At 38.8% G+C, this 16,695-nt stretch overlaps 1 long non-coding RNA gene and 1 pseudogene across 1 annotated transcript in view; one reads left to right on the top strand and one right to left on the bottom strand.

Moving 5' to 3' along the window:
* Window positions 1-1,941: 1,941 nt before the first annotated feature.
* On the bottom strand, window positions 1,942-2,028 carry LOC127493774 (small nucleolar RNA U3; annotated as a pseudogene).
* A 14,117-nt stretch (window positions 2,029-16,145) lies between these two features.
* The window catches only part of LOC127493762 (uncharacterized), an 86,646-nt gene continuing 86,096 nt past the window's right edge, over window positions 16,146-16,695 (top strand). Inside the window, exon 1 of the long non-coding RNA XR_007924315.2 lies at window positions 16,146-16,364. This is a non-coding gene — a long non-coding RNA (uncharacterized lncRNA). The remainder of the gene's footprint in view (window positions 16,365-16,695) is intronic.

Below are 16,695 nucleotides of genomic sequence, written 5' to 3' on the forward strand. Positions count from 1 at the left end.
GAGTGAACCAGTGGATGGGAGGGCTCTCTGTCTGTCTGTCTCTATATCTCTCTGCTTTTCAAATAGAATAAATAAGCAAAACTTAGCTGTAAATACAATTCATGAATAAGTTATCCTTAAAAAGTAAAACCTTATCAAACACTTGTCTTCTTTCATTTAAAAAACCAAAAAATATAATTTGTTACTTTTATCTCTCAGAATTTTAACTTAAATAAATTTATTTCTATTAACAATTATATATTTAAAACAGTAAACAAATAGTAACCATTGTTATGATTCCATTGGTGTCTTAGACTCATTATCACTATTATTATTTGAGAGGACAAGAGATAGAGTGATAATGCAACCATCTACTGTTCACTCCCCAAATGCCTGAAATAACTGCAAGGCTGGGACCAAAGCTGAGAGACAGGAACTCAGTTCAGGTTGTCTACATGGGTGGTAGAAATCTGATCACTTGGGTCACCACCTCTGCCTCCCAGGTCTGCACTAGCAGAAAGCTGGATTCAGGAATCAAAGCTGGTAATCAAATTCAAGTATTCTGATATAATATTTTGGCATCTTATCTGGTAGGCCAAATACCCATTCCTGGAGTCATTTTCTAAAAGATTTACTTACATATTTGAAAGGCAGAGTTACAAAGAGAGAGGGAGAGGGAGAGATCTTCCATCTGCTGGTTCATTCATCAAATGGCTGCACTGGCTGTAGCTGGGATGATCCAAAGCCAGGAGCTAGGAGCCAGTAGCCAAGAGTCAGGAGCCAGGAGCTTCTGCATCTCCACGTGGGTGCAGGGACCCAAAAACTTAAGCCATCTTCCACTGCTTTCCCAGGCACATTAGCAGGGAACTGGATTGGAAGTGTAGCAGCAGGGACTCAAACTGGCACCCATATGTGATGCTGACACTGTAGGTGGTGGCTTTACCTGCTATGCCACAGCACTGACCCCTAGACTCATTATTTTTAACTTTATACATGGTAGTTCTTGATATAGAAGGTATAGGAGATAGTTCCAGAAATTCATGTCTTTCTTCTAAATGCAGAGTATGAAGAATTACCATTATTAATGGATATACTTTTTGAGTTTGATTGAGATGGGTGGCATATCATGTTAAGTGAAATAAGCTAGACACAGAAGACAAATACGTCATGTCCTCCTTCATATGTAGAAGCCAAAAAAAAAATCCAACCAACCAAACAAAAATACATCAATCTGAACACAGAATGGTGATTACTAGAGGCTATGAAGAAGGTATGGAGGGTGGGCAGAGGGAGCTTGGATAGTGGTTACCAAATCAGATTTAGATCAAAGGAATAATTTCCTAGTGTTACACACCATAGTGGAGAGACTATAGCTAACAATAATCTAATAGATATTGTAAGAATAAACAGAAGGAGGAAGCTCCATGCCTCTAGCCTCTAATCATAAAGTAATGTTAGAGAAGGGGAAATGTTGATGACCCTGTTTTTTTTTTTTAATTTTTTTTTATTTTTATTTTTTGACAGGCAGAGTGGACAGTGAGAGAGAGAGACAGAGAGAAAGGTCTTCCTTTGCCGTTGGTTCACCCTCCAATGGCCGCCGCGGCCGGCACGCTGCGTCCGGCGCACTGCGCTGATCCGATGGCAGGAGCCAGGAGCCAGGTGCTTTTCCTGGTCTCCCATGGGGTGCAGGGCCCAATCACTTGGGCCATCCTCCACTGCACTCCCAGGCCACAGCAGAGAGCTGGACTGGAAGAGAGCAAAAGGGACAGAATCCGGTGCCCCAACCGGGACTAGAACCCGGTGTGCCGGCGCCGCTAAGGGAGGATTAGCCTAGTGAGCCGCGGCGCTGGCCGATGACCCTGTTTTGATCAAATTGTATACATGAACTTAAACATTTTCCTGTAGATCATAAATATGTATAATTGTTATTAATAAATTTTTAAATGATGGTTAAAGAACAAATCTGTTGATTAAAAAGAAACGGATGATATTTTGATGGTATCTTATTTAGTAGCAAACTATAGAAATGATCCCTGAAAGTATAGTCTTGATGGCATCTTATTTAATTAGTTTATGAAGTTAAAAATTTTTGGTTTGTTTTATTTTGTTTAAAGAATACAACTTCATGCATTTAATAGATATAGATTTGGGAACATAGTTATCTTCCCCCCACCTCCCTCCTACACATATTCATGCCTTTCTTCCTCCTCCCCTTCTTTTCCCCTCTTATTTTTTACAGAGATCAATTTTCATCTAATTTTTATACTCATAAGATTAACCCCACACTAGGAAGAGAGTTCACTGACTAGTATGAAGAAAAAAGGAGAAAAGAAGCAAACAAGAAAAACATTATTCCTCTACAGTCAAGGTAAGGGCTGTTCAAAATCATTGTATCTCAAAGTGTCAGTTTAACTCCCATAGATTACACTTTTTAAAAAGATTTATTTATTTATTTGAAAGGCAGAGTTACAGAGAGGCAAAGGGAGAGAGAGAGAGAGAGAGAGAGAGAGAGAGAGAGAGAGAGAGGTCTTCCATCCAATGGTTGACTCCCCAGATGGCCACATCGGTCAGAGCTGGGTTGATCCAAAGCCAGGAGCCAGGAGCTTCCTCCAGATCTCCACACAGGATTTTTTTCTTGGGAGGATCTTTATTACTGATTCAGTTTCTGTCTTGGTTATTGGTTTGTTTGGGTATTCTATGTCTTCATGACTCAATTTAGATAGGTTGTATATGTCTAGGAATCTATCTGTTTCTTCTAGGTTTCCCAACTTGTTGGCATACAGTTCTTCGTAGTAATTCCTGATGATTCTTTTTATTTCTGTGGTATCTGTTTCATTTCATTTTTCTTCTCTGATTTTGTCAATTTGGGTCTTCTCCTTCTTCCTCTTTTTCTTTCTTTTCTTTCTTTTTTTTTTTTTTTTTTGCTTAGTTGGGCCAAATGTCATTTTTTGCTTAGTTGGGCCAAGTTTCAATTTTGTTTATTATTTCAAAAAAAGCAACTCTTCATTTCATCAATCTTTTGTATTGCTTTTGGTTTCAATTTTGTTTATTCTTCCTTAATTTTAATTATTTCTTTCATCCTACTAATTTGGGGCTTGTTTTGTTGTTTTTCTAGGTCTTTGAGATGCATTGACAGCTCATTTATTTGATGACTTTCTAGTTTCTTGATGTGGGCACTAATTGCTATGAACTTCCCTCTTAACACTGCTTTGCTGTATTTCATAAGTTTTTTTTTTTGACAGGCAGAGTGGACAGTGAGAGAGAGAGAGACAGGGAGAAAGGTCTTCCTTTGCCGTTGGTTCACCCTTCAATGGTCGCCGCGGCCGGCGCGCTCCAGCCGGTGCACTGCACTGATCTGCAGGCAGGAGCCAGGTGTTTATCCTGGTATCCCATGGGGTGCAGGGCCCAAGCACCTGGGCCATCCTCTACTGCACTCCTGGGCCACAGGAGAGAGCTGGCCTGGAAGAGGGGCAACCGGGACAGAATCCGGTGCCCCGACCGGGTGTATTTCATAAGTTTTGATATGAGGTACTGTCATTTTCATTCCTTTCCAGAATTTTTTTGATTTCTCTTATAACACACTGTTCATTTTGAAGCATGTTGTTCAGTCTCTATGTGTTTGCATACATTCTTGAGATTCTTGAGTTGTTGGTTTTGAGCTTCAATCCATTGTGATCAGAGAAGGTGGATGTATGGTTTTGATTTTTTTGAATTTACTGAGACTTGCTTTATGGCCTATTGTATGGTCTATCTTAGAGAGAGTCCATGCACCAATGAGAAGAATGTGTATTCTGCAACTGTGGGGTGAAAAGTTCTATTAATATCAGTTAGGTCCATTTGGTCTATAGTGCCAATTAGCTCTGTTGTTTCTTTGATGATTTTCTATCTGATAGATCTATCCATTGATGAAAGTGGGATGTTGAAGTCCCCCATTACTATGTATCAAAGTCTATGTCTCCCTTTAGATCTGTTAACAGTTTTTTTAAATAGCTACTCTCTCTAATAGGGTGCATATACATTTATTATAGTCACATATTCCTGTTTATTGATCCTTTAATCATTACATAGTGCCTTTCTTTGTCTCTTTTAACAGTTTTTGAGTTAAAGTCTATTTTGTCTGATATTAGGATGGCTACACAGCCCTTTTCCCCATTATCATGGAATATCTTTTTCCACCCTTTCATTTTCAGTGTACATGTATCTTTGTTGGTTAGGTGCGTTTCTTGTAATAAGCAAATTGATGGTCTTGTTTTTTAATCCATTCTGCCAGTCTGTATCTCTTAACTGGAGAGTTGAGGCCATTTACATTCAGGTATCTCTTGATAAGTAACTACTTGATCCTGTCATTTTTCTGTGAGTATTCCTATTGTTTACTTTGGATTTCTTTTGTAATTTTACTGGTTTTCACTGCCTTTGTATTCTTTCTTGATGATGACTTTATGTGTTTCTGTGTGTAGCACATTCTTATGAATCTTTTGTAAGGCTGAATGAATGGTGACAAATTATTTCAATTTCTGTTTGTTGTGGAAGGTCTTTATTTCACCTTCATTCATAAATGAGAGTTTTGCAGGGCACAGTATTCTAGGTTGACAGTTTCTTTCTCTTACTCTTTGGACTATATTTTGACATTATCTTCTAGCCTGTGGGGTTTCTGATGAGAAGTCAGTTGTGAGTCTAATTGGAGATCCTCTGTTAGTAATCTGGCATTTTTCTCATGCACACTTTAGAATCTTTTCTTTATGCTTTACTGTGGAAAGTTTGAGTACAATGTGTCATGGTGAAGATCTCCTCTCATTATCTGTTAGGAGTTCTATGTGCTTCCTGTACTTGGACATTTGTTTCTTTCTCCAAGTTATGGAATTTTTTTCTGTAATTATTTTACTAAGCAGGTCTTCTAGTCCCTTCTCTTTTTCTACACCTTTAGTGTCGCTCCCCCTCTTCGTGGAGGAACGACACAGGACCCTGCGCTGTTCTTTTGTCTGCTCGGCCCTCCCCGGGTTTGCTGCTGGTTCTTCCCGGGTTGGCTACTATCCCTTCCACCTCCGTGGAAGGGCAGTTCCCCCTGGCCGCATTCCCCACTTCCGCAGGGGAGCGGCACACCGCCGGCCGGGTCTCTCGGGGGCTGCACGGGTGTTCCTTCAGCTAGATGTTCCCCATAGATGTTCCTGGTGCATGCCGTCTCTCTCCTCCTTTATAGTCCTCCTCCGCCAATCCCAACTCGGCTGCCCACACGCCGAGTACGCTGCTCTCCTCCAATCAGGAGCAAGTCCTACAGTTAATTGGTTGAACTGGAGGCAGCTGTGCGGAAGCTGTTTACTTCTCTCCCAGCGCCATATTGTGGGAGAGCAGATGCATAGAATAAGTCTCAATTCCAGTAACAGTCTAGTCCGAGCTGCTCCCCACACTTTAGAAACTCTTAAGACCCATATGCTGGACATTATTCCAAGATTTGTCTTCTAACTCAGATATTCTTTCTTCTGTCTCATCAAATATGTTGTTACAGGTTTCCACTGCATTTTTTATTTAATCAATTGAATTCATCATTCTAGTATATCATTTTGATTTTTCTTTAAAAATCTCAGTTTCATGGAAAAATTTTCATTCGTATCATATATGGTTTTCTTTAGTTGATGGATTCGATTCTAATTCTTTTGAGTAAAACTATGGCTAATTTTTTGAATTCCATTTCTGGTATTTCCTCAGTATCTTCATCTTCACATTCTAATATTGAAATGTTGTGTACCTTTGAGGGGGTCATAGTGTCTCCTTTTTTCTTGTTTCTTAAAGTTCTGCATTTAGTTTTAGGCACTTGTAGAATTTTTTTTCCCCTCTGATGGCTTTTATCTTTGAGCTATGCCTCTGTGGCTTAGATGACTGTCTACCCATTAAGTGAATACCAAGAGGTGTGTGGTGAGTGTGGCCAAGGAGCTCTGGTCAGTGCTCCAGGATGGGGTGAGTATCCAGGGTAACACCCAACTTGGGCATGGTAGCTCTTTTCTGGTTAACTGGTCAACAAAGTTGACCACTCCTTCTCCTCCAAGCTGAGGAATTCCCAGTGCTAGCCCTCATTGTGTTAAACACTCATCTGTACCACCTTATGAGCCACACATGAACTACTGTGGTTGACCCTGCCAACTGAGTGGAGAGCAACCAAAATAATTGCTGGGTGCATGCACGTGAGCTGGAGCAGCTGCTACCTGCCCATGTCCAAAAATGGTACCAGTCCTCCCACTGCTTGCTGCAGGTTGCTGTTGTAGCAGCAGGGAGAAGGGGAGAGGGAGAAATGTGCCACTTTTACCCTCGCTCTGGGTGAGCGGCGCCCCGCTGTCCTGAGTGATCCAGGCTGGACTTGAAAAGATGCAGCTCAGAAAATTTATACTTATTAAATAAAAGTGAAAAAAAGATATTTGGAATAGTACTGGACACATAAGCATTCAATAAATGTTACAAAACACTGCTTGCCTGCTTCATCCAGCCTGTACCACATATCCTGTCTCTTTGCACCTACCCACAATGGCATTTATTCAGCCCCTCTTTCTCATCAGCATCCCTCAGCCTTCTGGGCCTCTGTATAAGCTGTTTCCACTCTTGCTTCTATGGAAATATCTTCCTAGGAAAAAGTCCTTGAACTCCCAGAGTTAAATCAGCTCATATTAATGGGTACCCCTACTTCAGCTGCAATTGCTCAATAGTATTAATGTTTGTCTTTCTATATGAACTCTAAACTCCACGAAAGTGAACACTATGTTTTTTCCTTATCATTGTATCCTCACCTACAAAGTTCCTGGCATACAATAGATGTATAATAAACACATATATAAAAAAGGTGCAGTTCACTAAGCTCTCCCTCCTGCTGTATCAACAGCAGTGTAGGCTCATGCAATCCTATATCACCTGGCTTGCAAGGGCAGGTGCCTGTTGCTCCCCGTCTTCGTGGAGGAACGACACAGGACCCTGCGCTGTTCTTTTGTCTGCTCGGCCCTTCCCGGGTTTGCTGCTGGTTCTTCCCGGGTTGGCTGCCGACCCTTCCATCTCCGTGGAAGGGCGGCTCCCCCTGCCACTTTCCCCACTTCCGTGGGGAGCGGCACACCGCCGGCTGGCTCTCTCGGGGGCTGCTCAGATGTTCCTCAGGTATTCCTGGTGCATGTTGTCTCTCTCCTCCTTTATAGTCCTCTTCCACCAATCCCAACTCTGCTACCCACACGCTGAGCACGCTGCTCTCCTCCAATCAGGAGCAGGATCAGCTCCTGCAGGTTATTGGTCGAACTGGAGGCAGCTGTGTAGAAATTGTTTACTCCTCTCCCAGCGCCATATTGTGGGAGAGCAGATGCATAGAATAAGTCTTAATTCCAGTAACTTAGTCTAGTCCGAGTTGCTCCCCACAGGTGCCTTCTTCCCCAGATCCAAGCTGCCGGATCTTTATTGTCTCATTGCACCTTGCTGTATATTGGCACTTTTTGCACAGCTCTGGGCTACTTCTATTGCTTTAGGAATATCTCCCACTGCATTTTCTGCTGTGGCTTTTCCCTGAGAGTGTACATTCTCTACTTTTTTAGTATCAATTTTGCCCTGTCTCTAATCTGCCATTTTGGAACCCCTCTGAAGTTACTGGTTATTAGAATGAAAATTTTCTGATGTCATGGTACATAGGATTACTATGGTTATGACTCATTCATTTTCTTTATATATATTTAAGGCATCTTTACCATGTACTAAGTATCAGTATGATGAATTAAATATGATCTCTACCTTCAAGAGATTCCAGGTAATTGCAGGACACAGATAATTTAACAAGCACAATATTGATGCTAATTCATTAGAAATGTATAATTTCTTGAGGTGTCCAATTAGTTTACTAACTTCACTTTAGTGACCCAAATGAAAGCATAAGGTCTTATGTACAATAGTAAAGTCCTTTTAGTAGACTAAACACAAATTATTCATACATTTTCCAGTGTGTGCTTTTGTTAAACCAGGCTGGTATTATTTTTGACACTGACAGTTATTCAACTTTTTTTTTTTTTTTTTTTTTAAACTTTTATTTAATGCATATAATTTTCCAAAGTACGACTTATGGATTACAATGGCTTCCCCCCCATACCGTCCCTCCCACCCACAACCCTCCCCTTTCCCACTCCCTCTCCCCTTCCATTCACATCATGATTCATTTTCGATTATCTTAATATACAGAAGATCAGCTTAGTATACATTAAGTATGGATTTCAACAGTTTGCTCCCACACAGAAACATAAAGTGAAAAATAATAGATGATTTTTTTTAAATGATGATGAAATCAGAGCAGACCTATTGTCATGTTTAATCCCAGTGAGAGTCAAGTTGGGAATTGATAATTTCTTTTTTTTTTTTCTTCTTTTTTTTTTTTTAACAGAGGATCAGTTTAGTATGCATTAAGTAAGGATTTCAACAGTTTGCACCCCCATAGAAACACAAAGTGAAATATATTGTTTGAGTACTCGTTATAGCATTAAATCTCAATGTACAGCACATTAAGGATAGAGATCCTACATGAGGAGTAAGTGCACAGTGACTCCTGTTGTTGACTTTACCAATTGACACTCCTGTCTATGGCATCAGTAATCTCCCTATGCTCCAGTCATGAGTTTCCAAGGCTATGGAAGCCCTCTGAGTTCTCCGACTCTTATCTTGTTTAGACAAGGTCATAGTCAAAGTGGAGGTTCTCTCCTCCCTTCAGAGAAAGGTACCTCCTTCTTTGATGACCTGTTCTTTCCACTGGGATCTCACTCGCAGAGATCTTTTGCCAGAGTGTCTTGGCTTTCCATGCCTGAAATACTCTCATGAGCTTTTCAGCCAGCTCCGAATGCCTTTAGGGCTGATTCTGAGGCCAGAGTGCTATTATTCAACTTTGTAACATAAGAATAGAATATTTCTTAATGTCATTTAATCCTCCGTTCATTTTTTTTCTAATCTAATTTCCTATGAAAGGAATCCCTTGGTATACCCTTAATTCAGTCAAATTGATCTAAAGTTATTTTTCTAAACACATTACACCCTGGTGCCTTTGCTTGTGCTATTTGCTTACCCTGGCGTTCCTTTGCAGTCCATCAAAATCTTGCTTCTTCTACAAAATCCAGCTTGAGTATCATTCAATTAGTAATTCATTTAAGTCTGTTAAACTAGAATTTTGCTTATCCATTTACTGTATTATTCATTTAATTATTCCTTGGCTATGATTATTTATTTACAATTCAACTTACCTATTAATTTATGTTTCTTGAAGGCAAGAGACTGTATCTTTGTTCACCTCAGTCTCTCTCTCTCTCTCTCTCTCTTTTTGGTATGCAATGCATTTGAGTATTCATCCAAATATAGTATCCTACCTGTACTTAATGAGAGGAGAATTCCAACTTTACAGAGTTTGGTGACCTAAAGAGAGAAACACATGGATATAAGAACAAAGGCATAGTATAATCCTATGACCCAGTAAAGAGGGCAGAAATGTGGGGCATTGGCGGGCACAGGGTGAAGGGGGACACTTGTGCCACACTGCCAAGGCATCATCATTGGGAATACAGGTTCAGTTAGACACCAGGGTTATGATAGGACCTTGGGCCAGAATAAGTAACTAATTATTAAAGGTCCACTAGCCTGGAGAGCAGGTGGGTTGTTAAGTTCTCTGCCTTAGATAGGCACTGAATGGATGGGGAAGTTAGAATTTCATAGTGGCTCTTGATGGGTGAGCCAATGGTTGTGCTAATGAGGATCAGTATGCATGATTTTAAGCTGGAAGGTGATAATTAACAACAATGTTTGGAGGAGAATAACTAAGGGTAATGTGGAATAGTGATAACCTAGAAGTAGGCTATTGGAAAAGTCTTGAGGTGAGCAATGGAGTATTATATTGAAAAGAAGGCAACAGAAATAGAAAAGGGCTACTGTTGGCATCCCATGTTGGACTGCTGGTTCATGTCCTGCTCTTCTAATTCAGCTTCTTGCTAATGCTTCTGGAATGACAGAAAAGGTGACCAAGTATGTGGACCGCTGCTCCCCATGTGGGATGTGTGAGGGAGTTTCTGGCTCCTGGTTCATCTTGGCCCAGATCTGGCTATTATAGAAATTTAAGGAGTGAAGCAATAAGTGGAAGATCTATCTTTATATCCCTGTATTTCTGTTCCTTCAAGTAAATAAACTATACACTATAGCTTTACAATATAACTTTGTCAAGAAATGTGATACTTATAACTATGTTCTTTCCAACATTATTTTGACTCTGCTGGGGTCTTTTGTAGTTCTATATGAATTTTAAGATATACTTTTTCAATTTATATGGAAAATGCCATTGGAATTTTGAGAGGGATTGCATTGATCTATAGTTTGCTTTGGGTATTTATGAACACCTTAATTATCCAAATCCATAAACATGTATGACTTTCTGTTTATTTGTGCTTTGATTGGCATTTTGTAGTTTTTTTCACAAGCCCACTACTAGTGTTTATTAAGAAATTATGTTAAGTGAGCTGACAAATATATAATATTTTGGTCAAAGTATATTAGCTTTACATTTTGTTTTCTCATTTTGATAGCTGAAAAGTAAGTATTTTTTCCTTTTTTAACTTTTATTTAATGAATATAAATTTCCACAGTACAGCTTATAGATTACAATGGCTTCCCCCCATAATGTCCCTCCCACCCACAACCCTCCCCTCTCTCACTCCCTCTCCCCTTCCATTCACATCAAGATTCATTTTCGATTCTCTTTATATACAGAAGATCAGTTTAGCATACATTAAGTAAAGATTTCAACAGTTTGCTCCCACACAGAAACATAAAGTGAAAAATACTGTTTGAGTACTAGTGATAGCATTAAATCTCAATGTACAGCACACTAAGGACAAAGATCCTACATGAGGAGTAAGTGCACAGTGACTCCTGTTGTTGACTTAACAAAATGACACTCTTGTTTATGGCATCAGTAATGACCCTAGGCTCTTGTCATGAGCTGCCAAGGCTATGGAAGCCCCCTGAGTTCACTGACTCTGATCATATTTACAAGGCCATGGTCAAAGTGGAAGTTCTCTCCTCCCTTCAGAGAAAGGTACCTCCTTTTTTGATGACCCGTTCTTTCCACTGGGATCTCACTCACGGAGATCTTTCATTTAGGGTTTTTTTTTTTTTTCCCCAGAGTGTCTTGGCTTTCCATGCTTGAAATACTCTCATGGGCTTTCAGCCGGATCCGCATGCCTTAAGGGCTGATTCTGAGGCCAGAGTGCTGTTTAGGACATCTGCCATTCTATGGGTCTGCTGTGTATCTCACTTCCCATGTTGGATCATTCTCTCCCTTTTTTATTCTATCAGCTAGCATTTGCAGACACTATTCTTGTTTACGTGATCCCTTTGGTTCTTAGTCCTGTCATTATGATCAATTGTGAACAGAAATTGATCACTGGGACTAGTGAGATGGCATTGGTACATGCCACCTTGATGGGATTGAATCGGAATCCCCTGGTATGTTTCTAACTCTACCGTTTGAGGTAAGTCAGCTTGAACATGTCCCGAATTGCACATCTCTTCCCTCTCTTATTCCCACTCTTAATATTTAACAGCGATCACTTTTCAGTTAAGTTTCAGCACTTAAGAAGAATTGTGTATTGATTACAGTATTCAATCAAAAGTATTAAGTAGAACAAACAAAAAAAATACTAAGAGGGATAACATATTAAGTTGCTCATCAACAGTCAGGGTGAGGGCTGATCAAGTCACCGTTTCTCATAGTATTCATTTCACTTTAACAGGTTTCCTTTTTGGTGCTCAGTTAGTTGTCACCTATCAGGGAGAACAAGTGGTATTTGTCCCTTTGGGATTGGCTTATTTCACTCAGTATAATGTTTTCCAAATTCCTAACAGGGATCACTTTTCAGTTAAAATTTAAACACCTAAGAATAATTGTGTGTGTAATTGTGTGGCATTTTGTAGTTTTTAGTGTAGAGATCCTTCACTTCCTCTGTTAAACTTATTCCTGAGTATTTCATTATTTTGATGCTACTATAAATGGTGTGGTTTTAATTTCATTTTAAGGATGGCTTGTTATTAGTGTACAAAAGGTTGCTTTTTTTAACTTTTATTTAATGAATATAAATTTCCAAAGTACGACCTATGGATTACCATGGCTTCCCCCCCATACCGGCCCTCCCACCCACAACCCTTCCCCCTCCCACTCCCTCTCCCCTTCCATTCACATCAAGATTCATTTTTGATTATCTTAATATACAAAGATCGGGTTAGTATACATTAAGTAAGGATTTCAACAGTTTGCTCCCACACAGAAACATAAAGTGAAAAATAATAGATGATTTTTTTTAAATGATGATGAAATCAGATCAGACCCATTGTCATGTTCAATCCCAGTGAGAGTCTAGTTGGGAATTGAGTGGATAGTGAGAGAGAGAGACAGAGAGAAAGGTCTTCCTTTTTGCTGTTGGTTCACCCTCCAATGGCTGCCGCGGCTGGCGCGCTGCTGCCGGAGCACTGCGCTGATCCGAAGGCAGGAGCCAGGTACTTATCCTGGTCTCCCATGGGGTGCAGGGCCCAATCACTTGGGCCATCCTCCACTGCACTCCCTGGCCACAGCAGAGAGCTGGCCTGGAAGAGGGGCAACTGGGACAGAATCCAGCACCCCGACCGGGACTAGAACCCGGTGTGCCGGCGCCGCAAGGCAGAGGATTAGCCTAGTGAGCCGCGGCACCGGCCCAAAAGGTTGCTTTTACATGTTGACTTTTGTATGCTTCAACTTTACTTAATTTGCTTATAAGTTCTAGTAGTTTTTGGTGGCGTCTTTAGGTTTCTATATGTAAGACTTGTGATCTGCAAACTAGGACTATTTTATTTCTTGCTTTATGATTTGGATGGTTTTAATTCTTCTTATGGCCTAACTGCTCTGGAGGTCTTCCAGTAATATATTGCATGGAAGCAAGGAGAATAGATGCCCTTTTATTTGACCAAATCTTTTAGAAAAAATTTCCGATTTTTCCTATTGATTTTTATGTTTGTTTTATATTTGTCATAGATGACCTCTATTGTATTGACTTAAGATCCTTCTATACTTATTTTATTGAGAGGTTTTATTATGAATGGATTCTAAACTTTGTTAAATATTTTTCTGCATCTGTTGAGAACTTCTAGTAGATTTCATCTTTCAATCTGTTGATCTGGTGTATCACATGATTGATTTGTATATGTTGAAACCACCTTTCATTGCAGGAATAAATCCTAATTGGTAGTGGTATATAAATTTTGCGATGCTGTTGGATTTAGTTTGCCAGAATTTTGTCAAGAATTTTTGCACTAAGGATATATAAATGATTAAGAAGAACAAATTAGAAATTTTGGAGGTGATAAGTTAAATCATTGAAACCAAAAAATATGATTGAGGGCTTCATGGGACAATAGATCAAGTGAAGGAATGAATTTCTTGTCTGGAGGACAAGTCTTTTGAAGTGACTCAACCATACAAAAATAAAGCGAAAGGAATGAAAAAATCCTACCTGAAATATGGGATACCATTACATGATCATTTCTTTCTATTACAGGGATTCCTGAAGGAGAAGAGAAGGAAAAAACATTGAGGATTTGCTAAATGAAACAATGTTTGAAAATTATGCAGGTCTTGAAAAGACATGGACATCAGGATACAGGTAGCTCAAGGACTTCAAGTAGACTCAATTAAAAAAACATCTCCAAGATGTATTGTGATCAAATTGTCAAAATTAAGGACAAGAAGAGAACCTTAAAGAAAGAAAAAAATATCAAATTGAATATAAAGGAAAACCAATTAGACTAAGAGCAGACATCTCTGCAGAGATAAATAACCACAAGAGAATGGGATGATACATAAATTTTCTTAAAAGAAAAAAATTCTTTGGGGCTGGTGTTGTGGAATAGCAGGTAAAGCCACTGCCTTCAATACCAGCATCCCATGTGGGCACTGGTTGGTTTCCCAGAAGCTCCACTTCTGATTCAGCTCTTTGCTAATAGCCTGGGGAAAGCAGTAGAAAACGACCCAACTATTTGGGCCCCTGCTGCTAACCTGGGAACCTTGGAGGAGGCTCTTGGTTCCTGGCTTCAGCTTGGCCCAGCCCTGGCTGTTGCAGCCTTCTGGGGAGTGAACCAGTGAATGGGAGCTCTCTCTGTTGATCCCTCTTTTTATCTAATTCTGACTTTCAAATAAATAAATAAATCAAAAAATATTTCCAAGCAGGAATATTATCTCCAGAGAAGTTATCCTTTGGAAGAGAAGGAGAAATTAGGTATTTTCCTCCAGACCACCTTACAAGAAATTGTATTTCACCACCGCCAGACCAGCCTTACAGGAAATTCTAAAAGGATTCCTACATTAGAAGTGAACAAGGAAACATATGACACTACCAAATTCACTAACAGACAAGAATAAATCAGTGACCAGTCAACAAAATGACAAATGTTAGTCTTTATATATCAATACTAACCTTGAATGTAAATAGATTAAATTATCCTACCAAAAATTTTAGGTTGGCCAAATGGATTACAAAAAATCAGACCTGACTACATACTGCTTATAAGAAACTCACTTCACTAATAAAGATACAGATAGATTTGAAGTTAAGGGCTGGGAAAAGATACAGGCAAATGGAAACCAAAATTTAGTAGGAATAGCTATGCTCATATCACATAAAACAGACTTTAAATCAAAAAGTAAAAAGATACAAAAGGAAGTTATATTGATAAAAGCTCAATTCTCTAAGAAGATGTAACAGTAATAAACATAAACAATCCCAAAACAAGAACACACAGATATTACACTTAAAGAGAGAGATTGACACCAATACAATAATAGTGGTTGACTTCAACATCCCTCTGCTATTAAAGAATAGATGTTCCAGACAGAAGATAAACAAAGATACATCAGACTTGAACCATATTATTGAACAAATGGACCTGACAGAAATTTACAGGACATTTTACCCAACAGGTACAGAATAACATTTTTCTCATTAGCACATGGAACGTTTTCTATGACAAATCAATATATTAAGCCATAACTCAAGTCTCAGTAAATTAAAAAAAATTTGAAATCATATCTTTTTCTCATATCACAAAGAAATGAAATTAGAATTCAACAAAAAAGAACAATAGAACATTTAGAAATATAATGAAATTAGTTGCATACTACTGAGTGATCCATAGATCATAATAGAAATTAAACAGGAAATCTAAAACTTTCTCAAAATAAATGAAAATGAAAACACAATATATCAAAACCTGTGTGACACCGCAAAAGCAGTAATTAAGAGGGATGTTTAGAGCATTAAGTGCTTATATTAAAAAAGAGCAATGTCTCAAATAAATTATCCAACAATGTGTCTTGAAAACAGTAAAACAAGAATAAATCTAATTTAAAATTAGCAGGGTATAAGAAATAAGGTCAGAAAATAAATAAGTAAAATTGGAACAAAGGATCAAGAACAAAAGCTGGTTTTGGGTAGATAAAACAGTATATCAGACCAACAAAGAATTAAAGAGAAAAAAATTCAAATAAATAAAATTAGAGTTGAAATGGAGACATTACAAGCAACACCACTTAAATGCAGTCTGTGTTAGCCTAATTATTATTCCTTTATATATAACTCAATGCTTTTATATTTTTTGCACTTAAGAATCCCTCCTTGTCCTTAACTTTTGACAATTAGACTATAAAATGTCTTGGAGAAGGTAATTTTTGGTTGAGTCTGCATGGGGTCCTTTGGGTTTCCTGTATCTGGATATCCACATGCCTTTTATTACATAGGAAAATTTCAACTATTTTATGTAGCAGTTTCTAAATGCCTTTTCCTTCTCTTTTTTCTCAGAAATTCATATAATGCACATATTTTGTGATTTAATGGTACATCATATTCGAAGTAGGTTTTCTTAATTCTTTTTTTTTCATTTTATTTATATGTGACTGGGTTATTTCAATAGGCTTTGTCCTTTTCTTTGTTTTATTTATTCTGCTGTCAAAATCATTATATTTTTATTTCATTAATTGAAGTTTTCAGCTTCAAAATTTCTGTTCAGAATTTTTAATGATTTCTATCTTCATAGTGAATTTTTTATTCATCTCACCCATTTCCCCCCTCATTTCTTTTTTCTTTCTTTCTTTTTTTTACAGGCAGAGTTAGACAGTGAGAGAGAGAGAGAGAGACAGAGAGAAAGGTCCGAAGCCAGGAGCCAGGTGCTTCCTCCTGGTCTCCCATGAGGTGCAGGGCCCAAGCACTTGGGCCAACCTCCACTGCCTTCTCGGGCCACAGCAGAGAGCTGGACTGGAAGAGGAGCAACCGGGGCAGAATCCAGCGCCCCAACCAGGACTAGAACCCAGGGTGCTGGCGCCACAGGTAGAGGATTAGCCAAGTGAGCTGCGGTGCCGGCCCTCCCCGCCCCATTTCTTTAAACTATCTGTATTTCCTGGTATCATGTTGAATTTTCTTAGGATCATTACTATGAATTCTATTTCTGGCATTTTATAGAATTTTTTGTAAAAGCAAATATTATGTGATTGCAAGTCACTATGCAATAGGTATATAAACAGAGGTTATGCAGTGTTGGTATGCTGTTTCTTATGTACCTGTATGTATGTATGAAAACATAGTGTGTATGTTTTTCCTCCTCTATATTTTCCTTTAAATATTGATTGTATCACTTCAGATTTTTTAACATGGAAAATAT

Source organism: Oryctolagus cuniculus, chromosome 7 (assembly GCF_964237555.1).
Source record: "Oryctolagus cuniculus chromosome 7, mOryCun1.1, whole genome shotgun sequence".
Taxonomy (NCBI): Eukaryota; Metazoa; Chordata; class Mammalia; order Lagomorpha; family Leporidae; genus Oryctolagus; species Oryctolagus cuniculus.